The sequence below is a fragment of the Mustela putorius genome, unplaced genomic scaffold (assembly GCF_011764305.1).
Source record: "Mustela putorius furo isolate JIRA1106 unplaced genomic scaffold, ASM1176430v1.1 tig00003845_pilon_pilon_pilon, whole genome shotgun sequence".
In the NCBI taxonomy this organism is placed as follows: domain Eukaryota; kingdom Metazoa; phylum Chordata; class Mammalia; order Carnivora; family Mustelidae; genus Mustela; species Mustela putorius.
Window position 1 is genome coordinate 40,941,036 of NW_025421998.1, and position 24,292 is coordinate 40,965,327.

General features: G+C 38.9%; 1 protein-coding gene and 1 long non-coding RNA gene across 3 annotated transcripts in view; one reads left to right on the forward strand and one right to left on the reverse strand.

The window, feature by feature from the left end:
- UMAD1 (UBAP1-MVB12-associated (UMA) domain containing 1) overlaps positions 1-24,292 on the forward strand; it is a 218,385-nt gene that overhangs the window by 117,720 nt on the left and 76,373 nt on the right. The gene's annotated exons all lie outside the window — the stretch shown is intronic.
- The window catches only part of LOC106007337, a 109,145-nt gene continuing 98,974 nt past the window's right edge, over positions 14,122-24,292 (reverse strand). The window contains exon 3 of the long non-coding RNA XR_001182045.2: positions 14,122-14,878. This is a non-coding gene — a long non-coding RNA (uncharacterized LOC106007337). The remainder of the gene's footprint in view (positions 14,879-24,292) is intronic.

Here is a 24,292-nt window from a genome sequence, read left to right on the forward strand (position 1 = left end):
ACATTCAACAGGAGACACTTGGAAAAGTTGGGTGACTGGTGTGCTTAGGAGATGACAGTCACTGCAGCAGCACGGGGTTTTATTTTCAGTAGCAACTCATTTATCGATGTAGGTGATACTGATGGCTGTCTTCTATTAGACATCATCGGTAACTTCACGCCAATAGTTTTGTCACCCAAGTGGAGGTTCTCAAATCTGAACATTTTCTTGTTTTTATCTCCTTGATGTTCGATCACATTTACATTCCATTGCAACACTCTAGTCATGAGTCAGAATGAAAAGCTGTTCGAAAGTAGATTATATCCTTATGTTTCTGCAAAAAATCTTGGGATTGGGGGTAGAAATTGACAGCAACCCAAGAATTCATCTGAAGCCACTAACAACTTAGACTGGCCTCATTTTAGCTGGGGCCCACTCAGGGTCTCCATGGAGGTGGGGGAGGTGGTGGGCAGTGTCATAGGATCAGTACAAGAGGGATCCCTGGAGGTGTGCAAAGAAAGTCTTAAAGCTTCTATTATTTGTCTCCCCCTTAAGAAACAGCTGTCTATTTTTGTGTGTGTTTTCTAATGTTCCCTAGAGATCGGTACATTGGTCCATGTCTGTAAGTAACTAAATTATATTGATATAAATCTAGAGGAGGCGTGTTCAAATGTCTTTAAACTGTGTTTGCTTGATTGGGACTATACTCTGGGAGACCTCGTCTAAGTCTTAGACACTGTTTGAGTGTCGTGAGTCAATCGGGAACATTTGGAAGTTTCTTACCAAAATTCTGTCAGTAATTTTAGCTTCTATCCGAGTCCAAAGTGTTTTGCTTGCAAATGCAGATGTATGACTTAATCTTAATTCCACAGCATGGATTTTAATGGAGAGCATTCAAACGCAAGTTCAAACGCATCCATTGCCCTCTCTGGGAACACGCCAGTCTCTCACGAACTACCTAGTGCCTCTGCACACACGGTGCGCTCTTTACAGCCCTCCTTTAGTCACAGACAGTTTAAGCTGTTAAATAGTATCTTGCTTTAAAAGGTAGGCTGATGGCGTTTCTATCTTCTGGTACATCTGGTAAGTTAATAAATACAGTCTCTGCGAGTATCCTGCAGGGACCTGTTTTTACACGCATACAGGGACGTTTATGCAGAAATCAAAGGCCATGAATCAGAAGAACACAACTCTTGTTTCCAGTGTACTGGAGGCTTAAAAAAATTGGCTTTGAAAAATTGAAAGTAGTGTGGTTTGTTTTTATTGTGGAACCGATCAGGAAGAACAATTTACAGTCATTGCCATTCTTCACAGCTGAATGGAGTAGAGGAGCCTGCCTCGTGAAATGGAGCAGCTGCGCCCGTTTTCTCTGGGCTCACAAAAACATTTGCTTTTTCATCGAGAACTTTGGATGGTGGGGTACAGTTTGTTTTCATGATGGAAGTGGTCAGTTGTGCCTTACCAGACAGCTGTAGTGTAATTAAGAAAAACTGTGAAAGTGGATTAAATATAACAGAAGAAGCCTTTTTTTTTTTAAAGGGGGGTGGTCACCTTAAATTTATTCATTTTTCTTTATGCTTAAAAAGCAGAAATACCACTGTAATTCTGGTCTATAAGATTTTACTCTTTCACCGTATCATTAGGAAATAGATTAGACTACTGCAGAAAAATTGTTTGCTTTTGGGACAAATGCAAATTAAAAAGTAGGAGTTTTAAGATGAGTTAGCTTGTGAGAGAACTGCTTTCAAAACAATGTTTAAAAGAAGGAACTGCACACTTATATTTATGTTGACTTTAATGCATTCTAAAAGTTAGTGATTTCTTTTGTAGAGAAAAGTGTTTTTGAGGCAGCTTTTTAGATTCAGTTTGGCTCCAAGTTGAATGTTAGGAGAATTATCTGTTTTTGATGACCAGAAATTATGAGAGATGAAAATCACATTTTTCTTGGTAAATTTTTAAATGAATTAGTCAAATAATAATGAAGTAATCTGGGGAAGTGTTGATTTGTTGTAGTTAAATGTGGAACATTAGGCTGTCAATGGGCTTTGAAAAGCATAGATTTATTTTATGCAGCAGACTTTGAAATAAGAATAGAAATGCCTTAATTTGCATCATAGTCTACAGTGGGAAAGTAACTGTTACAAGGTCAGAGGAAGCTGAATTTTAAAAAATATATATATTATTGCGCTCACAAATAACCAAGATGCGTACTAGGCGTTCGTTGTTTTTATACTGATTGCCTAACATGTTGAAAAACCAGATACTCGCCCTAGGCAAAATAAAAGATTCAGGTTTGCTCTAAGAGTTTATCCTATACTGAAGATTTTGTAGGAAAGACTCTTGGATTTTATTTGTTAGGGAATCTGGAAAGCTGGAGGAAGGGAGGGAGGGGGCAGAGAGTCACAGCCCAAAAGCTCTAGCTGTTTCCAGTCTGGAAGCCCTTATCCTGGGAGTTTTCATAGGAGGAGGACTCTACAATGGGTATTTTCGAGAAAAATCCCAACCGTCACTTCCTCACTCCGTGGTGGCCCATTCTCTCCCGATTCCTTGTGTCTTCCCTCATCAGAAGCCCTAAGAAGACTCTGAGAATCAAGCCTGACTTTATTTCTAAATTGCAAACCATAGCTGCAATTTGATAGTTGGTTTTTTGGTTTGCAAACTGAGCCTTCATGTGTACTACACTCTTCTTCAGACTCCAGTATCTGCAGAGTCCAGGCAAAGTTGACTTCAGGAAGGTGAACAAAGGAGAGTGTATGGTGGACTGGAAAGGTAGACTAGCAGTTAAGAAACTGTCTGAGGCTAGGTTTTCAAGTAAGCATGGCAACAAAGAACAGTGAAGATAGCAGTGTGATGGAATGAAGAAATTACTGGGAATTCTAATCACTGAAATTAGAATCCAGAGATTGGATTCAAGTCCCAGCTAACCTAGCTTTGGGGGAAGTCATTCTCTCAGGTTCTGTTTCTTCTTGTATCCGGTGGAACTGCGATAACTCTTCTACACACCAAACAAGTTGTGAGTCTTCAGAAAGAAAAGGGGAGAGACAGTTGTGGGCGGGCCACTATAATCCAGTAGTGTAGTTATGGGACCAGTTGAGCAACTGTATCTTTTCTGGAGGGGTGAAAGTGGGGAAGAATTCTTGGTAGCAAGAAAAGAGAACGTAGCAAACATTAAATCTGGCTAACATCGATTCTTTCTCTGAGTGTTCTCAGAGCTCTTTGAGAATCCTGTTATTTATCTCTGTTTGATCCCCAACCCACCACTTCCCCCATAACACCAATTCCAAACCCTTTCACCCTCCCTAAGTCCCAGCCCAGCCCCTTCTTCCTTAGTCTTGGGTTTTGCTGGAGGTTACCCCCCCCCTCCTCTGCCAGGGTTACCCTTTCCCACCTACCATCTGGAAGTGTTTCTCTTTATCCGTTCCCTTTTCACTTTCTGTCTCATCCTCACAAAAGGTAAACTGTGTTCTTGATGCCTTCTCATCCTACCTCATCTCAAACTTTGCTTTACCAGTTATCTCATATCTTCCTCTTGTTCCTCTCATCTCTCCCTTCCTGGTTCTTCTCCATAGTCAAGTGGCTCTGAGTTCAGTGTCCTATGTGGTTGGTTGGTTGGTTTTCATTTTCACTGATGAAATTAAGAGTGATTTGAGTACTTCCTTTCATCCTTCATCCATGCTTTCTTTAGATCCATTTCAATCTGATTACTGTATATTTCACTATGAGACTCATGTCTCAGAAGGCACCAGTGATCTCATGGTCAAATCCAGTAACCATTACTCTGTTTGCTTCCATTGGTCTCCATGCAGAGTTCCACATGGACTTCTGCGGCCTCCCCTCTACTAATTACAGGCCTCTCCCTCTCTGGCGTCTGTTGTGTCAGTACATTCCTTGTTCTCCTCACTGACTGCTCTTCTCTTTTCCTTGGCCTCTAAGGGTAGATGTTCCCTAGAATGCTGTACAGAGCTCACACAATATAGAAACATTCATTCAAATTGGGTAGAGGACCTAAATATAATATCTAAATCTATAAAACTAATAACAACATACAGGAAAATCTTTGTGACCTTGGACAAAGATTTTTTTAAGAGCCAACACAAAAAGCGTGATCCATAAAAGAAAAGATTTGATGAATTGGGTCTCATCAAAATAAATATTCTTCTTTAGAGAGGTATTTTTAAGAAGATGAAAAACTCAGATTGGGAGAAAATATTTACAAAATGTTTTTCTGATAAAAGACTTGCATCCAGAACATAAAGAACTTTGAAAACTGCATAATAAGAAACAAAGAGCCTCATTTAAAAAAAAAAAAAAAAAAGTGAGGTGGGCAGATATGTGAACAGATACTTGATCAAAGAAGATATATGGATGGCAAATAAGCACATGAAAAGATGCCCAGTATCACTAGTTACTGGGGAAATGTAAATTAAAAAGCCACGATGAGATACCACTATACCCACTGGAATGACTAAAATCGCAATTATTGACCATACCAAATGTTGGGAGGATGTGGAGAAATTGGAATTCGCAAATAGTATTACTGGTAGGAATGTGAAATGGTGCAGCCATTCCATTCCTAGGTTTTTACTGAAGAGAAATGAAATAATGTGCTGTAGGACTCCTTTTATATAAGTCTAGAAAACCTGGTGATGGAAAGCAGAGTAGTTGCTTGGGGATGGGAGTGTGGTCTAGAAGGAATGGATTGCAAAGGAGCATGAGGAAATTTGGAGGAGTGATGGATATATTCATAATGTTGATTGTGATGATGCTTTCACAAATGTATACATATGTCAAAACTGATCAAATTTGACACTTGAAAATGTGCAGTCTGTTATACATTAATTATACCACAATAAAACTATAAAAAATTCATAGAACTACACACTGAAAAGGATGAATATTACAACATGTAAATTATCCCTCAATAACCCTGACTTTAAAAAGAAAAAAAAGCATATGAGAAAATGAAATATGGGGATTGAGGTTGCAAAAATAATTAAAAGCCAATCTGAAAAGATTACAGACCATATGATTCCATTTATGTAATAGTCTCCAATGACAAAGGTATAGAGATGGAGAACAGATTGGTGGTTGGTTGCCAGGGTTTAGGGATGGTAACCATGGGGGAAAACGAAGTGAAGATTACATGGGAATTTTCAATACTATTTGTGTAACTGTATAATAGGCAACTAATAAATCTATAATTATATCAAAATAAAAAGTTTCTTTTTTTTAGAAAGCCAATTAGGTATTTTTGTGTTCTCTGATGGGAAGCCATCAGTGTTTTTATATGTTAACTCTACAGTAATGTTTATCACACAGACTCTAGAAACTGATTTTATTGAGATAAAATCATACATACAACTTAATGTTGCATTGTTGTAGATAGAAAACACATCAAGAATCATTTTCCAATTGCTGGTTCCCCATCTGAACATCGAATATCTTAACTTTTTTCTCCAAGATTCTTACTTAAATTTTTCTGACTAGATAATACATACACATGGTTAAAAATACATAACAAAGGAAGCAATGAAAAGTCATCTCCCAAAGATTTCTTCTACTTCACAGTTCGTACTTCCTCAAAAGTAAACAATTATTAATTTTTTTAAAGATTTTATTTATTTATTTGACAGAGATCACAAGTAGTCAGAGAGGCAGGCAGAAGAGAGAGGAGGAAGCAGGCTTCCCGCTGAGCAGAGAGCCTGATGCAGGGCTCGATTCCAGGACCCTGGGATCATGACCCGAGCCAAAGGCAGAGGTTTAACCCACTGAGCCACCCAGGCGCCCCAACAATTATTAATTTCTTGTGTATTCCTCCAGAGTTTCTTCATACGTATATAAGCAAATGCAAATATATTTTTTTATGCTCCTCCGCTTTTTAAAAAATTTGTCAGAGACAGAAAGCATATAAGCAGAGGGAGCAGCAGGCAGAGGGAGAAGCAGACTACCCACTCAGCAAGGATCCCAATGCGGGACTTGATCCCAGGACCCAGGAATCATGACCCGAGCTCAAAGCAGATACTTAACCAATCGAGCCACCCAAGTGTCCCTCTCCTCCTTGTTATTATCCAAAAGATAGTTTACTATATTGAATATTTTACATATTTCGCTTAACAGTGTCTTAAATTTTGAAGGTGATATGCAGAGAGCCGCTAAATTCTTTTTGACAGTTGCATAATATTCCATTATGTCTTTAAATACATATATTCTATACATACATTTAGAGACAGTTACATAATACACACACACCTGTGTTCATGCACACATACACACATATACATAATATTTATATACTAGGTATTTCCAGACTTCCACTTTTGTAAACAGTACTGGAGGGAATATCCTTATACGTATGTCATTTTTTACATGAACAAATATATGTGAATATGTGAAATTGCCCATACTGACTTTTTTACTCTAGAAAAAAATTTTATGCAGTTGAGCCTAATATATGTGGAATAAGTTTCCAGAAGTGTAATTATTGGAGACAAAATGTTTAGTGTCCTTTGGATTTTCTGCTTCCCTACCAGATGTATATGATAACTTGGATGCCTAAAAATGGAGTGGAGACCCACTGCATCTGTGTTCTTTTCCATAGAGCTGAGGGTGAGATGCCCATGTGCACACACAGGGGTATTTCCCAAAGCCAGGTCTCACTCTCCCCCTGACCCAGTTCTGTCAGGCTTCCTTGCCTGTTTCTGAAAGCCTTTGGTTTCTCCTTATTCACAGACCTAGACTAGAGCTCTAAGCCCTTTGTCTTTCCCCAGGGGGTATTGCCCCAAATACCTTCTTATCTGCTATAAGTGTGTTATCCCGCATTGGTTCTCCCAATTAATGCAGCCTTAGTATTACATTAGGTCTTATGTGTTAAATCAGAATCTCTGAAAAAGGCTGACTGTTTGTACACCAGACAAGAAGATGGAATGTACCCTCCTCCATAATGAGCCTACAGATTAGAGTCTTGGCTTCTCCAACACTGGTTGTGTATATGAGTTTGTAGGCAAGAGAGAGAGAGAGAGAGAGAGAGAGAGAGAGAGAGAGAAAGAGAAAGAAAATAGGGCAAAATTTAACAGTTGGTTAATAAAGGTGAAGGGTAAAAGGGAAACATTACTGAGGCCCCAGGGCCTTGAGGGTTGGGCAGAATGCCAGTCTGTGGGCAAAGGATCAGATTTTCTATTGATTTAACTTGTTTTAAAATAAAAAGTTGAGAGAAAGCATATTCACTCCTGAAATTATTTACCTTGAATTAGTTGGTCTTCATCACCCATTATGTTCTTAGTTTTTGTTTTGCTATTTCTAGATCTGAAGACATCTTAAAAACTCTGCCCCCAGATTAAGAAAAAATTATGATAGCAATTTATAATTATTGAGGGTTTCCTCTGATGTTGGGCATTTTATGTGGATGATCTCATTTAAGCCTCTTATCAACCTGTTATTGTCTTTATCATTTCTCAAATGAAGCCATTCACACACAGTGAGGTTAAATAACTTGCCCCAAATTACACAGCAAACATGTGGTAGAAATGTACTTGCTGTGCGACCTGCTGTCACTATGCTTAACCCGGTCTTTATTTTGGCCTGAAGTATTTGAAGAGAAAGATAGATTATCCTCTGGCTAAAGCTCTTAGAGCAATCTCCTGGTCCAGATAATGGGATCATCTGAAGGCTTCATGAAGAATGCAAGTGGTTGTACCTGGAGTGGAAAATTGACAAGCTTCTTGATATGTTAAATTTACAAAACTCTAGGAAAAAGGACCTGTTCTGTGTGCATACAGCAGCCCTTTTTACCCCTTCTTTTGAGTTTGCCTCTTTCGTGCATACTCACCAGCCTGTTAAGAGGCGTCATTGGCTCTTTTTTGGTTTATTTCCTGTACGTTTTTTTCTCTGTTGACTCCTTTCCATCAGAATTTAAACAGGTTCCCCCTTTACTCCACACACCCTCAGCCACCACCATCTCTTCTCCAAACCAAGCTTTCCTAATAAATGACACCACTGGGGTCTTTTTCTGTTTTCCACCAGCTCCTCTAATCCTCCACAATCCCTTGCTTATACCCCCCAACAGCCGATTTCCTTCTAGCGATTTTTCTGTGCTATTGTTTAATTCACAAAACTGAGACTATAATTCATGCACAGTTTTGTGGCATGCTTTTCTTCCTGCTTTAATATTGTGGACATTTTTTCATGTCATGAATTTTTAAACCCTTCTTATTGATGAATGGCATACAGAACATATAGAATGTATATAGAATAGCATACAGAAACAAATTTAAATTTCAATGATTTTTCATATGTCATTACCATCTAGATCAAGAAATAGAAATTACAGAATCCTAGAATATCCCCCAACCCACCACCATTTTCTGTCATTTTACCCAACTCTCCAAAGGTATCCTGACTTCTTGAAGCATAGATTGTTTTATGTGTAAGAAATGCATGTAAATGCAGTCCTACATTGTATACATTTTGTGTCTTGCTCATTTCATTAAATGATTGTGAAATTCACCCACATTATATGCAGGTGTAGTTGATTATTTGTTTTATAATATTCTATTGTGTGAACACGTGAATGTTTTCAAACATAACGTTAATGGGTATATATTATTCCATTGTATAGATATGCCATAATTTATTAATTCTATTTTTGCTAGGTTTTTTGCTATGATAAATAACCCTATAATGAACATCTCTATGTATAAATACTTAAACTAATGTCTGACCACCCCCTTAGAATATATTCTGGAAGTACATTTACTAAGAGGATATAAGCTCTTTTACAGTTCTTAATACATATTGTCAGATTGCTTTCTGAAAATATTACACCAGTTTACTTTTCTGTTAACAAATCACCTGGCACATAGGTATTCAGTAAAATGTCATTGATGTGAGCTCAATGTACTAAAAGTTCTTTTATATCTTGGGATCCATTTCCGAGTTTTATGGTCAATGATCTTTTCAGTTCATTATTGTTTCAATTAATTTAGCACTAATATTCTCCCTAATTCTTTTTTTTAATTGCCTGATTGTTCTTATGTTTTAAATTTTACTGGTATAGCTTTAAAATATATTGCCAACTTCAGGAGGAAAAAAACGAGGATTTTATTGGAATTGCCTTACTGGTATTTCTCTAAATTTATGTGGCAAGAATTGACATATGTATATAATCCTACCCAGGATGATTCCCCATTCAAGTATTTTCATTAAATGCTCCATCATAAAGTTTTGTAAGTTTATTCACCCAGGACCTGGTTTTCAAAAAATTTTATTTCCACATATTTTATATTTTGTGGCCATTATGAATTGGATAATTTCATTATATTTTATAATTAGTTATTTGAAAGCTATGGAGTTTTATATATTTATTTTGTATTTATCCTCCTGGTTGAGCTCTTACTAATGCTAACAGCTTTTGTTTGGATTTGGTACCATTCATGCTTTGGGGTTTGTGACCATTTAGTTTCTAAATTCAGAGAGGGAGAAATTGGTATGAGGATAAATAGAAAAAAGTAACCTCAAAAATTATTTTTAAATAGAGTTGTAGAATTCTGATGATTTGCAAAACCCCATTTTTTTCATGCATTGAGGTATTCTTTCTGCCAAATCCAAACCATTTTCCTCTAGACTTATATTTTGAATGAAGAAGTCACACTTTAGTTCAACATAAAATTAATGAGATTTTTAAATGTGAAAACATCTATCATCACGGTAGGTAAATTACTCCTGTAATCAAAACCACATCATTTACTGTTCGTGTTATGCTAAATTTACTTTTTTCCATTCTCTTACTTATAAAAAAAAAATTATTTATTAGAGAGAGAGAGAAAGTACAAATGGAGGGAGGAGCAGAGGGAGAGGGAGAGAATCTCAAGCAGACTCCCAGCTGAGCATGGAGCCCAGCACGGGGCTGTATCTCACAACCCCAAGATTGTGAACTGAGCTGAAATCAAGAGTCAGGTGCTTAACCGACTGAGCCACTAGACACCCTCTCTCATTTTTTAAACTTCCATTTTTTTTTTCTTATTTTCTTTTCTTATCTTATCCATGTTCTCTATTTTGCTTCTCTATTTCTTTTTAGGAATATAGTAGTTTGGGAAGAATTTTTTAATACTATCAGAAAAAAAATCTTCAAAGTAAGGGAAAAACTAGAAATCTTTCAGTTCCTCTAATTTCTCTCCCTATATTCACCTATACTTTTCTGTTCTGGATATTTCTCGTGATTTTCTGTCTCCTTATACACTATTTATTTGTGTGAATGTTTACACGTATGTACATGTGAGATATATGTGTTTGTGTCACCTGTTTTTTGTTACCACCTTAGAGGTAAGAAAATATGTCTAGGTCACATATAAACATGTTATTGCATATATAATAATTTTTCTTAGTTTAAACAGTTCTAAGTTTTTTTAACTTGTAAATTTAACTTGTAAATTTGTTGTCTTATTACTTTTTTTACTCATTTTAAGTGTGAGGGTTTTTTGGTGGGTTTGTTTTTTGTTTTTTGTTTTTTTGTTTTGCTTTGTTTTCTTTTTTATTTGTTTTTGTTTTGCTTAATCTTAATAGTTTTAAGATTAATAGCTTAATCTTAATAGTTTTAAGTACACAGAAACTTGAACCACAAATGTAATCAGAAAATAATACTTTAATCCAAGTTAATCCACATTGTTGACCTTCTGTGCCTACATCAGCAATAATAGCAGAATGTCTGGTACATAATCTCTTGTGTGGACACCCACATGCACAGGCCAAGTCTGATCTAGAAATGAGATCCTCTTTTGAGATGGTAGTTTTGCTGGTTTTTAAGAAAATACCATTAAGTATCTCATTTAATCCTCATAAGAGACAGGGTGGTTGTATGGTCTTATCTCATTTGTAAAGTGAAACTAGGTCAGACCAACTACAGATAGTTGTAGCATGCTCTCAGTGGTCGGTTAAGCCACGGTGGGGATTACTAAAATACGTATTTCCTGTGTCAAAATAAAAAGAATTCATGATCTCTATATGGCAGTAGAGTAAGTTGGAGTATGAGAACTTAAGAATCCCGTCTTCTATAGAACAGAAATTTTATTTTCCAAAAGGCAGATGCTGTAGGGTGTGTTTCTGTGGGTCTTTACTAAGCTTTGAGGCTGGGAGGAGAGAAGGAATGGGCCACAAGGACACCATGTTCCCATCTCCCTTATAAAACGGGCTCACGGGCAGGAACAGAGGACAGCAGTCAGGATTAGCTCAAAGGAAGGGGTGCCTGGGTAGCTAAGTGGGTTAAGCCTCTGCCTTAGGCCCAGGTCATGATCTCAGGGTCCTAGGATCGAGTCCTGCACTGGGCTCTCTATCCAGCAGGAAGCCTGCTTCCCTGTCTCTCTCTGCCTGCCTGTCTGCCTACTTGTGATCTCTGTTTGTCAAATAGATAAATAAAATCTTTAAAAAAAAAAAAAATTAGCTCAAAGGTTGTTTCCGTGGCTTTGCTACCAGGAGGTTTAAGAAATGATCTCTTAGAAACTTTAGAGGTAAAGTGATGTGCTTTCATTAGAGAGCTGTAAAACTGGTTCCAAGTCCTTAAGAGAAAATGGAAATGAAACATAAGAGCCAAAAATAATTACACCAACCACATAGTTAAAAACCAACAACAAAACTGCTTCAACAGGCACCTTGTTCCATGTGGCATTTGGTTTGTTTTGCACAATGTCATAAAAGTACACGGTCAGTGTACTTCCGGTTAAGCAAAGTGAAACCAGAAATAGACTCTGTGCCCCATCTACTCTAATTCAATACACACAAAAAGGTGAAATAAATTTAAAATGATAAATGGATCCAGGTTGCCTATGATGCTATGCCATTCTGACGGTGGATATTGTTCAGGGAGAAAATTCAGAGTAAACGGTTTCCTTTTATAATTACGTTAAGAAGAATATGGGTCTTAAATCCATACAGAGTTTCATTTGAATACAGGCTCTATCGCTTAGGCATTTTTTGATGCTGGAAACTTTACCTCTCTTTCTCATGATTTTCTTTACCTGCTAAATAAGTAAAAATATTCCTTCAGAAAGTTGTTGGAAAGACATTATCCCTTTCATGAAGTTGTCACAATTTCCATGGAAAGTAGGAAAAAAAATGCTTAAAATCTTTTCAGGAAGAGTGCCATACAAGAAAACAAACAAGACCAGCCTGGTTACATGTTATTGAATCATCTGATTATATTTTTCAGTTAGTTTCTCCCTCCCCCCCCCCGCCTTAGAAAGAGGTTGCTCAATGATCTGAACTGTTTTTGTTGCGTATGAAATGTCCCTGGGTAGTTGTGCATACTGCTTGACTGTGCCATCATTTACAAGGGAAAATGGTAAAAAGATGCAGAGAGTAAAGGATTACTTCTGTTTTGGCTGGTGGGTTAAGGGAGCCACCGAGATCCCTATCTCCACCTTGACCTAGATCTCTGTCTCTTGCCTATCTTTATATCCTATCTATGTATTCTAACCATCCTAATTATTCACCTCATTTATTTTCTGTTTCTTTTGAAATAATTTTGAACTTGCAGAAAAGCTGCAAAAACAGCTTTTTGTCTTATCATTTGAGAGTAAATTAGCAACGTGATGTGTCATCACTTCTAAATACCTTCGCATGCAGTTGGTTGCTAAAAGCAGGGGTATCTCCTACTTTAGTCATCAAAATCAAGAAATTAGCCATCAGAGCCATAGGTCCCTATTTATATTTTGTTCAAATTATGTACTTTGTAGCAGAAGGATCTTATTCAGAATTGCATATTGTCCTGTCTGTTTAGTTTCCTTTAGTCTGAAATAGTTCCTCCGTCTGTCCTTGACTTTTCAATATCTAGATATTTTTGAAGACTACAGACAAGTTATTTTTGACAGATATATCTCAGTTTGAGTTTGTCTGCTATATGTCCCTGAAATTAGATTTAGGTGGTGTATTTTTATTAGGAATATCACAGAAGCTACATGTTCTTCTCATTGCATCTGATATGGGAGTGCATAGTTCCTATTTCTTACATTACTGGAGATTGTTAACTGTGATCACTTACTTAAAGCCATGCCTACCAGATTTTTCTACTGTAAAATTACTCATTCTCTCTTTATGATCAGTATGTGGCAGATGGTGGTTTTGGACTATGTAATATTTTGTTTCATATCAATCTCCCACCAACTAGTTCTAGCATCTATCTATGCTTCTTGGCTGAATTAATTATTACTCTGATAGTTGCCAAATGGTGATTTTTCTAATTCCTTGGTTTCTTCTGCATTCATCAGTTGGCATTCCACTGCAAGGAAAGAGTCCCTTCTTTTCTTTTTTATTTAGTCACTCTTTTATTTATGTCAGCCTGGGTGCATGGATATTAAAAATTATTTTATCATTTATGGATATTTTTAATGGATTGCAATCTGATATTACCATTATTCATTTTGATATTTAAAATGTCCCAGACTTGCCCAGAGGGAGCTCCTTAATTTCCTTTTTTTTTTTGTTCTCCCCCCCCCAAAGATTTTACTTACCTATTTGACAGAGTGATAGAGGGCCCAAGCAAGGAAGTGGAAGGCAGAGGGAGAAGCGGGCTCCCTATGGAGCAAGGATGTGGGGCTTGATGTAGGGCTCAATCCCAGGACCCTGGGATCATGACTTGAGAAGAAGGCAGATGCTTAACCGATTGAGCCACCCAGGCACCCCGAGGGGGCCCCTTCAAACCGTCCTCCTCACTCTTGGAGCACACTCTGGCACTATGAGATGAACCAGGCCCATCTTCACCCTGCTTGTATTCCAGTAGCCTAAACCAGGCCATTGCTGCCACCCCTCCCCCACATCTTCCCCTGCTTAGTTGGGTCGTGAAGTCCTGCCACTGCCTAGTTGTTGGGACTCAATTCCTCAGGAGGGGAGAGAAGGATGAAGAAAGACATGGATGGATGGTTGGATGGATAGGCTGATGGATAGCTAGGTCGACTGACTGACTTAAAAAAAAAAAGTGTTCTGCCCATAGATATTGGGAAATAAAAATATTAGCTCATCAGTCTGATAGGGAAATATCAGATATTTGGATAATCAGAAATGACAGATATGTCCCAACTAATTATTTATTTTAACCTTGGAATGTGTCTTAGTCCCTTTGAACTGCTATAACAAAATACCAGATTGGATAGTTTATAAACAACAAAAGTTTACTGGTCAGGATACTGAAGGCTAGAGAGTCCAAGATCAAGGCACCAGCCGGCACCGTCACTTTCTGGTGAGGGCCCTCTCCCTGGTTCAGAGCAGGTGTCTGCTTGCCCTGTGCTCACATGGTAAAAGGGGCTAGGGACCTCTGTGGGGTCTCTTGTATAAGGCACTTTTATGTATACTTATATGTGTAAGGTCTCTTGCATAAGGCACTTGTATAAGCCACTAACCCCGTTCCTGAGGGCTCTACCATTGTGACCCAAGCACTCCTGAAGTCCCCACCTCCTAGTATCATCATCTTTGGGGGTTAGGATTTCAAAATATGAATTTTGAGGGGACACATTCAGACCATAGAACGTTTCTGCTGTCTACTGATGTTTGAATATGGGTCCATTTACTGTTCTGAGAACTCGGCCTAAACCAACCCAAGTTCTCCAGCTCTTTATCCTACTCCTTCTATATACAGCCTCCCTGTCTGACAAACTTCTTACTAAGTCCACTATTTGCTATTATCTCGGAATCAGGCTTAAGAAACCATATTCTTTATAGTTTCCTTTCCGATGTCTTTTGCCCTGTCATGCATAAGTAGACGCATGGCCTACAGACCAGTTGTCACTGTACAGAGAAGCATTCCGTAGTTTCCTCCTCAGGAAGCCTTGGTGGGAAGCTACTTCGTGCTCTTCCTCTTCAATTGGGATTGCCCCGTGCTCTGGTTTCCAGGACCCTTGTCTCTCATGAGGGCTGATGTCTGGTGAAGAGAGAGAATCTGTTAGTCTCAGGAGGGAAGTTTGCTTTTTAAAAGTCTGGAGGCGGGGGGTGCCTGGCTGGCTCAGTGGGTTGAGCCACTGCCTTTGGCTCGGGTCATGATCTCAGTGTCCTGGGATCGAGTCCTGCTTTGGGCTCTCTGCTCGGCAGGGAGCCTGCTTCCTCCTCTCTCTCTCTGCCTGCCTCTCTGCCTACTTGTGATCTCTCTGTCAAATAAATAAATAAAATCTTAAAAAAAAAAAAAGTCTGGAGGCGGATAGGGTAGGTGAGTTGGAGAAGAGAAGGAATTTGATTAAGACAAGTTGATTGGAATGAAGCAACTACTCTGGGATGGCTTTGCATAACAGAGCTGGTTGGTTAATACGTTCCTTTTTCTGTCCTATCCTTTAAGCCTTAAAGAAAAAAGAAAAAAGGGAAGCTCTTTGAGATTGGACCTTCTTCTTTTTTTTAATTTGTTGCAATTGGGCGCATGTCCAGATGAATCCTAATTTTGCTAAACCCGCCCCCAGAAGACTACTGAATTTATTTGAAATCACTGAGTCATGAAGATATAAATATATAGTGAGTACTTAATAAACAAACTCTGATTTCAAGAATATCAGATTTATGAAACTGAGCAATACTGTGGAATTAGGTAGAAATAAATTAGAAATGTAAGTTTAAAGCACATAAACCATATGCAGTTTTCGTAACTTTAAAATGGCAAATGGTTTTACTGTTTAACTGGTCTTGAAACAAGTGATTTCTTCTTTACAAACTGAAAGAACTGTAGGTTGCTTTTTTTTTTTTTTAACATTGCAACTGTTTTGAGAGACATTTTATGCCACAAAAATGTTAGTGTGTATTCTAATGTGACACTATGTTTTTGTTTTAATTTGGGGGAGTACTTTTTTTTTCTTAAAGTATTTTAAAATTTATTAAATACACATCAGTGGGAAAAACTTAAAAACAGCATTAAGTACACTAAGATAAATAAAAATATTTTATCAGAATTTTTTTGGCATCCCAGCTACCACTTCTATTTCATGCCATTATCTCAAACTAACTGTAACTACACAGAACCCAGTAAAACCTCTTCTCTGGCTTCAAAGTCACTATTGACTCTTTGTCCTTGTTCTATCCTTAACAAACTGCTGGGAAGTGTTTGCAAGTATTTCACAGCTGGTCTACCTCATCCTTCCTTATTGCTGAAGTCCTGTCCAAACTTTACATTAGAGCTGTGCGTATTGATCTCTGCTTAAGCCTTTTGTTCTACCTTTCGCTCAGTTCTCACTGCTATGATAAACTTTCTTTTTACCAGTCATGGTGCATCCTCTTCAGCTTCCTCTATTTGTTCCGTAGTTTCATCAGAAATGTATTTGTCTCAGGCTATCTGCCACTGGCCTTTTGGCACTGATGCATCGGTCAGAAAACAGCCATTATGGGGTGCTTGGGTGGCTCGGTGGGTTAAACCTCTGCCTTCAGCTCAGGTCATGGTCTCAGGGTCTTGGGATCAATCCCCGCATCAGGCTCTCTGCTCAACAGGGAACCTGCTCCCCACCCCACTCCCGCCTGCCTCTCTGCTACAAAAGAAAGAAAGAAAAGAAAACAGCCATTATGTAAGTGTCTGCCATGTGCATACTTGGTACCAGCCACTGTACTAGATGCCACGAATATTGTGGCCAATAAAATAAACACATCACTGCCTTGGTGGAACAGTCTAGTGGGAACAACAGCTAACTAAACAAGAGAGTATGTACAATTAAATGACTGCAAACGTGGGAAGCGCTTTGGAGAAGAAGAACACATGGGAGCACTGAAGGGGCATGGGTTTGGGAGGCTGAAGCTGAGATGTAAAGACTGAATACATATTAACTGGTTGAGGTCTGGGTTGAGGAACATCTCAGGCACAGAATGGTTCTTGCTCTTCTCATCGTCACTTTTTGCGCTGTAATGAAGCAGATTCTCCTACGGTTCAGCCAAGCCCACTGCTCATGAAGAATCATGGTGATTCTTCATTCTTAATGGGCTTTTGCCTTTTGACCATGCTGGTTTTGTGCCGTCAACCTATTTTGGAGCTCTGGAGGTCCCTGTTCCAGTTCTTAGACTAGGATTTAGTCTAGGAGCCAGTGGCAGGCTCTTAAAGTCTGATTTGTCCTCTGCTTTCTACCCTGTTACTCTTTCTTCCTTCCATTAACTCCATCAATCCCACAAGTGGGATTTAGGTCGAAAAGCACAGGCCAGCAGTGGGCATTTTATAGGGGATTTGTTGATATTGAATCTCATCCCCTAAACACCTGGATTCTATTGTCTGCAACCCCCCTCCTCATCCTAGTGACATCATGGTTTAAGGTGATTGAAAAATGCCTCTTCCCTAAAGGAAGTTGAGGTATTTTGCTTCGGATCATTAAAGGATATGCATATTAACTGTGAAGTTGCGTACTCTGTCATTGTTTCTTGTGTTTAGCGAGTGCTTTAAAGCTTAGATTTCTTGATTCAAGTTATTCCAAAATTTCCATTTTTATAACCAGCATTTGAGATTTATTAGTATATTGATATATACTATCACTACCACCATGTTTCCTGGTGATGTAAGGACATACAAGCTTGCAGATACATGTCAACAGAAATGATCTTACTGTACTTATACGGAGTAGCCAAAGTGTGCTCTCCTAACATTGGTTCTTTTTTTTTTTTTTTAAAGCAATGTATTGTAACTGGGCCACTGGTCAGACTATTTCTTATAGCCCGGCTCCTTATGGAACCATAACCAGTTCTGGGGCAGAGGGACAGAAAACACACAATTTCCTTCACATGATCTTTCCTTTTTTCTTTAAATATGTGTATTTATTAAAAGAACAAGAAGATGAAATAAAGACTAATGTATATGAAAACACATATTATAATGAAACTATAATAAATTGTAAAATACAGTATTAGCCAATAGTAGACCTATTTTAGCTTCCACCATTTTATTGTTCTAAATAGAGGATGACCATCTTATTTTAAAAATGGTTTATATTTGGGAGCCTGGGTGGCTCAGTCAGTTGAGCATCTGACTCTTGTTTTCAGCTCAGGTCATGATCTCATGCTTATGAGATGGAGCCCCACATTAGTCTCCTTGCTCAGAGGGGAGTCTGTTTGACCGTCTGTCCATCTCTCTCTCCATCCCTTCCCCCAGCTTGTGCTCTTTCTCTGTCACTCTCTAAAATAAATTAATCTTTTAAAAATGTTTTATGGGGGGGAGGGGGGTATGGAGAGGGTGGTGGGGTGATGGACATTGGGGAGGGTATGTGCTATGGTGAGTGCTGTGAAGTGTGTAAGCCTGATGATTCACAGACCTGTACCCCTGGGGCAAATAATATGTTATATATTAATAAAAAATTTTTTAATGTTTTATAACTAATTGTGGTAAAAGACGCATAAACCCTGCTTTTCAAAACTCAGAGTCTAATACCAATTGAACATCTTTCCATTCCCCTCTCCCTTCCTGCCCTGGCAGCCTCCATTCTACTTTGTCTCTATGAATTTGACTATTCTAGGCACCTCCTTTAAATGGAATCAAAAAGTATTTGTCTTTCTAGGACTGACTTAACTCACTTAGCATAATGTCTCCAAGGTTCACTCGTGTTGTAGCGTGCATCAGAATTCTCTGTCAAATAAATAAATAAAATCTTTAAAAAAAAAAAAAGAATTCCCTTCATTTTAAGGCTCAGCAATGTTCCAGTGTTTGCATGTGTCACATTTTGCTGATCTGTTCGTCTGTTGATGGACACTTGGGTTGATTTCACCTTTTGGCTCTTGTGTGTGAATGCTGTTGTTCTAAACATGGACACACAGATATTTCTTCAAGACCCTGCTTTCAGATCTTGGAAGAACTTATCGTATTGAGCCCCAACCTTAACACAGAGATAGGGACTCTTAACTATTTAAACAATGTGGGAGGGAAGGAAAGAGGGAAGAAAGGGGGGCAGTCATTCCAGAAATTGGGCAGATGGTAATCTGCCAGCCGTGTGAGGTTATCTAAGTCGGCTTCGGTGTTTTTCAAAGTGTTGTTCATGAATCAGCTGCATTAGAATCTCATGGAATCCTTGTTAAAAGTTTTGAGGTGCTTCACCAGAGTTCACAAGACTAAATGTCTTGTGAGACTCAAGAATTTGCATTTCTGGTGATTCTCATGCACACTGAAATGTGAGATGTACTGCCTCAGTGGCAGGGAAAGGTCTCAGAATTTTCCTCTATTTCTGCATTTGAAGGCTCTTCTCCCTGCCACTTTCAGCCCCTGCTTTCCTTTGGCACGTGATCATCCCAGGCTATCCCGTGACACACTTATCATCCCAGGGTATCCCGTGACACACTTTCTTGCCCTCTCTGTCTATATATTGTAGCCCAGCTAAAAGTTTTATAAATATAACAAAGGATGTCCAGGCCTGAGTTTGCAACCTTAAACTTTGATCTGGGCCCTTTTTTATTCAAGGTGTTTTCTTCCTCAGTATACTAAGGGGCAATTCACTGTTGCTGTCTGTCTGCTTCAGTCTGGGGCCAGTGAGCAGGTTAGGACTTCCTCCCTTAGCCTTGTGGTGTCTAGGTTTACCTGAATTCTTAAAGGGACCACTTATCTTTTTCTTAAGTGAACATTTTAAATACGACACAGTGTATTGCAGCCCTCGGGACGGTAATTTTATACATTTATGCCGTATGACCAAACGACAAGTGTGACATCTTCAGTAAAACCAACCAGGTTCTTCAGCATTTTGAAATCAAACTCCTTGTCTTGATTAAGTTATCAGATCACGCCCCCTATCATATCTGCTGTGTGTGGCTTTGCTTCTGATTGTGATCTGTGATTTGCAGGGGATTCTTTTTTTTTTTTTTTTTTTAATATCAACTTTTCTTCAAATAATGTTGATGTGTTTTCAGAAATATTCTCTTCAAATGTCTGGGTAACACAAGAGTGTGTTTAATATTTGACTGCCATTAAAAGTAATACTAATGACATACTTTAAAAAAAAAATGAAAGGAGCTGTGGGTGGAGTGGAGGCAAACTGTGGTAAGGAAGTTTGGTTTTGTCATCGCTGGCCACCTTTTCACAGAGTGCTCCATACAAATTTCTATCCTTAAGTGATTGGGCACTCCCATAATTTTTAGGTTTTGGCTCATTTCTACAGCCAGTTTTTGTGACTGACTTTTGCTCAGTTGAAATCCTTTCTAGGAAGATGTAAATGACACAAGGGTGGGGATAGGATTGCGCCAGTTTACGTGGTGCCCAGCATAATATGTGGTACATAGCAGGTGTTTAACATAAATTTCCTGAATGAATGAAACTTAACTTGAAACTTCTATTTCATATACTGTGCTCATTTCTGCTAGAGATTTTCTTTGCAGTTTTCTACTACACTAACACCCCCCTCCCTTTTTTTTAAACTAATCTAAGAATTCAGGTTCAAGTGCAAGAGAAGCTTACGTACCTAATATCTCCGATGCTATGTTTGAAATACCCTTTTGATTTCACTTGTTTTTCTATGTTGAAAACTGACTGAGCAGAACTCTTGACACCAACCAGTAACTTCACAAGTTTATTCTGTTGGTTGGAAAGTAGATGACACTCCCAATGGTGAGTGATATGATGTCCATATCTCTCCCCCCAAGGCTGCATTATTAGTGATAGGTCGATGCCATCATTTTACCCACAACAGGCAGCACGTTTGAGTCTGTGTCTCAGGATACCAGATAACCTAGGAGAGTGAGCCTACTCTTTTCTCTTTACAAAGTTTGGCTTCAAGCCATACACACTGAAAATCCTTTTTGTGTCAGTGCTGTTTGTTTTCATAGAGCCTATAGAAGCTGTTGTCCATGGAGGCTCAGAGCAGCCCTTTACGAAGCTTTCTTTCCCCAGCATTTTGGGATCCAGAGTCAGGAATGGTGAGCCGAATGTACTCTCACAGTATATAAGTTTACTCTGATTTAGGATAGATAGTAACAAAAATCCTCTGAAGAAGACTTGTACAGCGTGATGCAATAGTGTACAAAATTAATCGGGGGGGGGGTGTCTTTTGTGTTTCTCATCTTCCAGTCCAAAAGTAAGAATGCCTAGGTTTAAAGTATTGAAGCTCATAGTGTTAAAGCTGAGTGGATGTTTTTGGTTGCTTTAAGATCTTCCAGAAAAATTATTACCCCTAGCTACAAAGTAACAATACTCAGAACTAAAGACATCCATGGACTCCTACGACAAGTTAATTAAGAGCAGGCCAGTAAGACTGATCAGTGGGTCTGACCTCATTTGGATTTGCTGATATTCCTACTTTCTTGAGTAAATGTGTTTTCACTGTTCATGTGCCCCTAAGCTTTTTCTTTTCTTTTCTTTCTTTCTTTCTTTCTTTTTTTTTTAATATATAATGTATTATTTGTTTCAGGGGTATAGGTCTGTGAATCATCAGTCTTACACAATTCACAGCACTCACCATAGCACACACCTCCGCGATGTCCATCACCCAGCCACCCTATCCCTCCCCCGGCAACCCTCAGTTTGTTTCCTGAGATTAAGAGTCTCTTATGGTTTGTCTCCCTCCACAGCCCCTAAGCTTTTAAAGGAGTAAGCAAGATTTTAGCTGTGCGATTTTAACAGCAGTCAGAAAATTAAAATCTAACATGATGTCTACCTAAAAGTTATATATCAATATGTATTAAAGTTAAGATCCACACTAATATAAAAAGTAGATTTTTTTCATATTTTAACATTCATTTATAATTCCTTTTTATAAGCCCTTGGTAAGTGTGTATATAGAACTTTCTTCTCCACCCCTCTCACCACACCCACCTCAGTCAAATCAACAGATGTCTATCAAGTAAGAGTTCACCTCATTGTCAGAACGATGCCATTGTGTTAGTTGTAGTCCATCCTTAGTGAATCTGGGTGTAATAATTTGGGGGGTACTAATCTAAGATAGTCTTGGTGTCATTTTAATTTGTTTTTCTTTCATCCCTAGTCAGCTTGAACCTTTCCCATTTTTGTTTGCTAACTTCATTCCTCCCTCCATGGCTTAGCTGTTCCTCTTGGCTCATTTTCTCATGGGGTTATAACAGTTGTCTTCAGAATCCTGACCTGACAGCAGTGGGCTCCTGGGCAGGACATGTCTTCAGCAGTTAGTACTTTTGCTTTTTGTCTCTTCTTCCTTTCTTCATTACAGTGGAAAACAGGGAGTAAAATGGATAGTATGGGAAACTGTGGAAGGGAAAACTAATCAGATCTGGAAGAGACCCCAGTGTAAAATGTATTAAGCTGAGTTAGATAACTTAAGTTTTGATAAGTAACGAGAAGCAGCGTGAGATTATGTAATGATTTGGCATTGTCGGGCGGCGGGCTTGGACTCCAACAGCAGGCCTGCCATTCTTACGTAAATAAAATAAAGCCTACCTCACAACACTGCCAAGAGCACTAAATGAGATGACACACGAGGGCCTCTCCTGTCCTTTCTCCTTTGGGAGGGTACAGGCAACAACAGCCCGGTGACAAGGGCAGGAAGGCGGATGAAATCAGCACTAAGGATGAAACCTTTATCTTGCCCGAACTCCACCCTGTTCTTCCCCCCAGTTAGCATTTAACATGTTTTCTCATTCAGTCTTCCTAGCAGCCTCATTATGTCTCATTATTCCCATTTTTCTGATGAGGAAATTGAGGCTCTGAGAAGTTAAGTACCTTGCCCAAGGTCATGGATTTGGTAAAGGATTTGAGCCGAGTTCTGTCAGATTCCAGAGCCATTCCCTTGCCACAGTGCCAGGCCGCCTTGTATAATGAGTGTGTGACTAAAGAATGAAAAGGAGTTAATGGACTGGTCATTCCACTGTTCTTTCCACTACTTCACTTGGTGAATGACTAATAAGCAAACACTCCCAGAGGGTATTTGCATTTTAAAAGAGGAGCTCATTAACCCTAATGAATCTCTAATTTGTGGAATATGTCGGGGAGATATTTCTGATCACTGGGGCTTTCTCCTGTGTCTTCAAGGTGCTGGCTCCCCTGTTCTCCTCCATAGATTATCACCTGTTCTGGAATCAGAATTATGTGTAGAATGCAGTCACATACTGATAGTTTGCCCCAAATGCCATTGAGTGAATTGACAGGGAGTTGTGAAAAGATCGCCAAAAGAAAATAAGTGTAGATTAGCACTGTGGAAAATGAATGTTTGAAAGCTGAATAACAAATGGGACAATTTTGAGGGTCTTCTGAAGAATCAAGTAAGAATGATATATTTTATAATCAATTTTTAACTTCAGAAACATTCTATCAGCATTTCTCACAGCGTGTTCATAGACCTCTGGAAGATGTTTAATGAATAATAGGTGAATAAAATGCTCCATAGTCAAATATATTGTGAAAAGGGGTTTTAAAGTTTTTCCTTCCTCCCTTCCTTTCTTTCCTTAGAGAGGACAGGGAGGGGCAGAAGGAGAGAGAGAGAGAGAGTGAGAGAGAGAAAATCCCAAGCAGGTTCCACACCCACCATGGAACCCAATGTGGGGCTCGATCTTACCACCCTGAGATCATGGCCTGAGCTAAAAATCAAGAGTCTTATGCTTAAGCAGCTGACCCACCCGCCCAGGCACCCCTAAAGTTTCTTTACTGAAGAATTTCTGAGAGCCTTTCACATGTTTAAGTGAATTGGAAATCAACTGGAAGGAAACACATGCTGCAGATTTTTCTCATACTTTTGACCATAGACATATTTTTTTCCACGTGAACCCCTCAAAACTAGTGTTTTGTAGACCGCATTCTGAGATACTCAGTTTTATGTAATTCTTCTTTAGTTAAAGGAAATAAAACCGTTTTCTGTATTCACAGCTCTTCATATTTAGGTGGGCTCCAGACCTGTCCATATCAGCCCATTCCCAGTCCAGTTAGACCCTAGGGCCTTCCAATAGTAACACCTCTCTTCTCCAGATAAGATTTAATCAATTAGGGGGAAAAAAAACCCAATCAAATAGAGACCAGATTCTCATTTTTACTACCTATTAAGCAGTAAAGAATGTGGCTTCCATCAAGGACCAAATGGCTTTCTGAATCCCAGAATTAGATTGAGCTTCCTCTAGTTACAGAATGCTGGGCTAGGGCAGGTTTTTCAGGGTGGGGAGAAGGTCCCTATAGAGGGTTAGAGCAGACAGAGCCATGTGCTGTCTATGGTCCTCCCATTCTCAAGAGAAGGGGAAGAAGTAGGGGTGAAACCACATGTGCAAGGCCCCCTAAATTACAAAGCCATGGATTAGGGAACAGAGAGAGGCCTGGGGTTAATGTTAGTAGAACTTCTCCACACCGAAGGAGGCCTAAGGAGTGAGGGCATTCCCTTACCCCCTCTCCTGCCAAAAAGTCTCCTCTGGGTAACCCGAATAGGCATTGGAGTTCCTTTCCCATCACTGAGGATTTCTC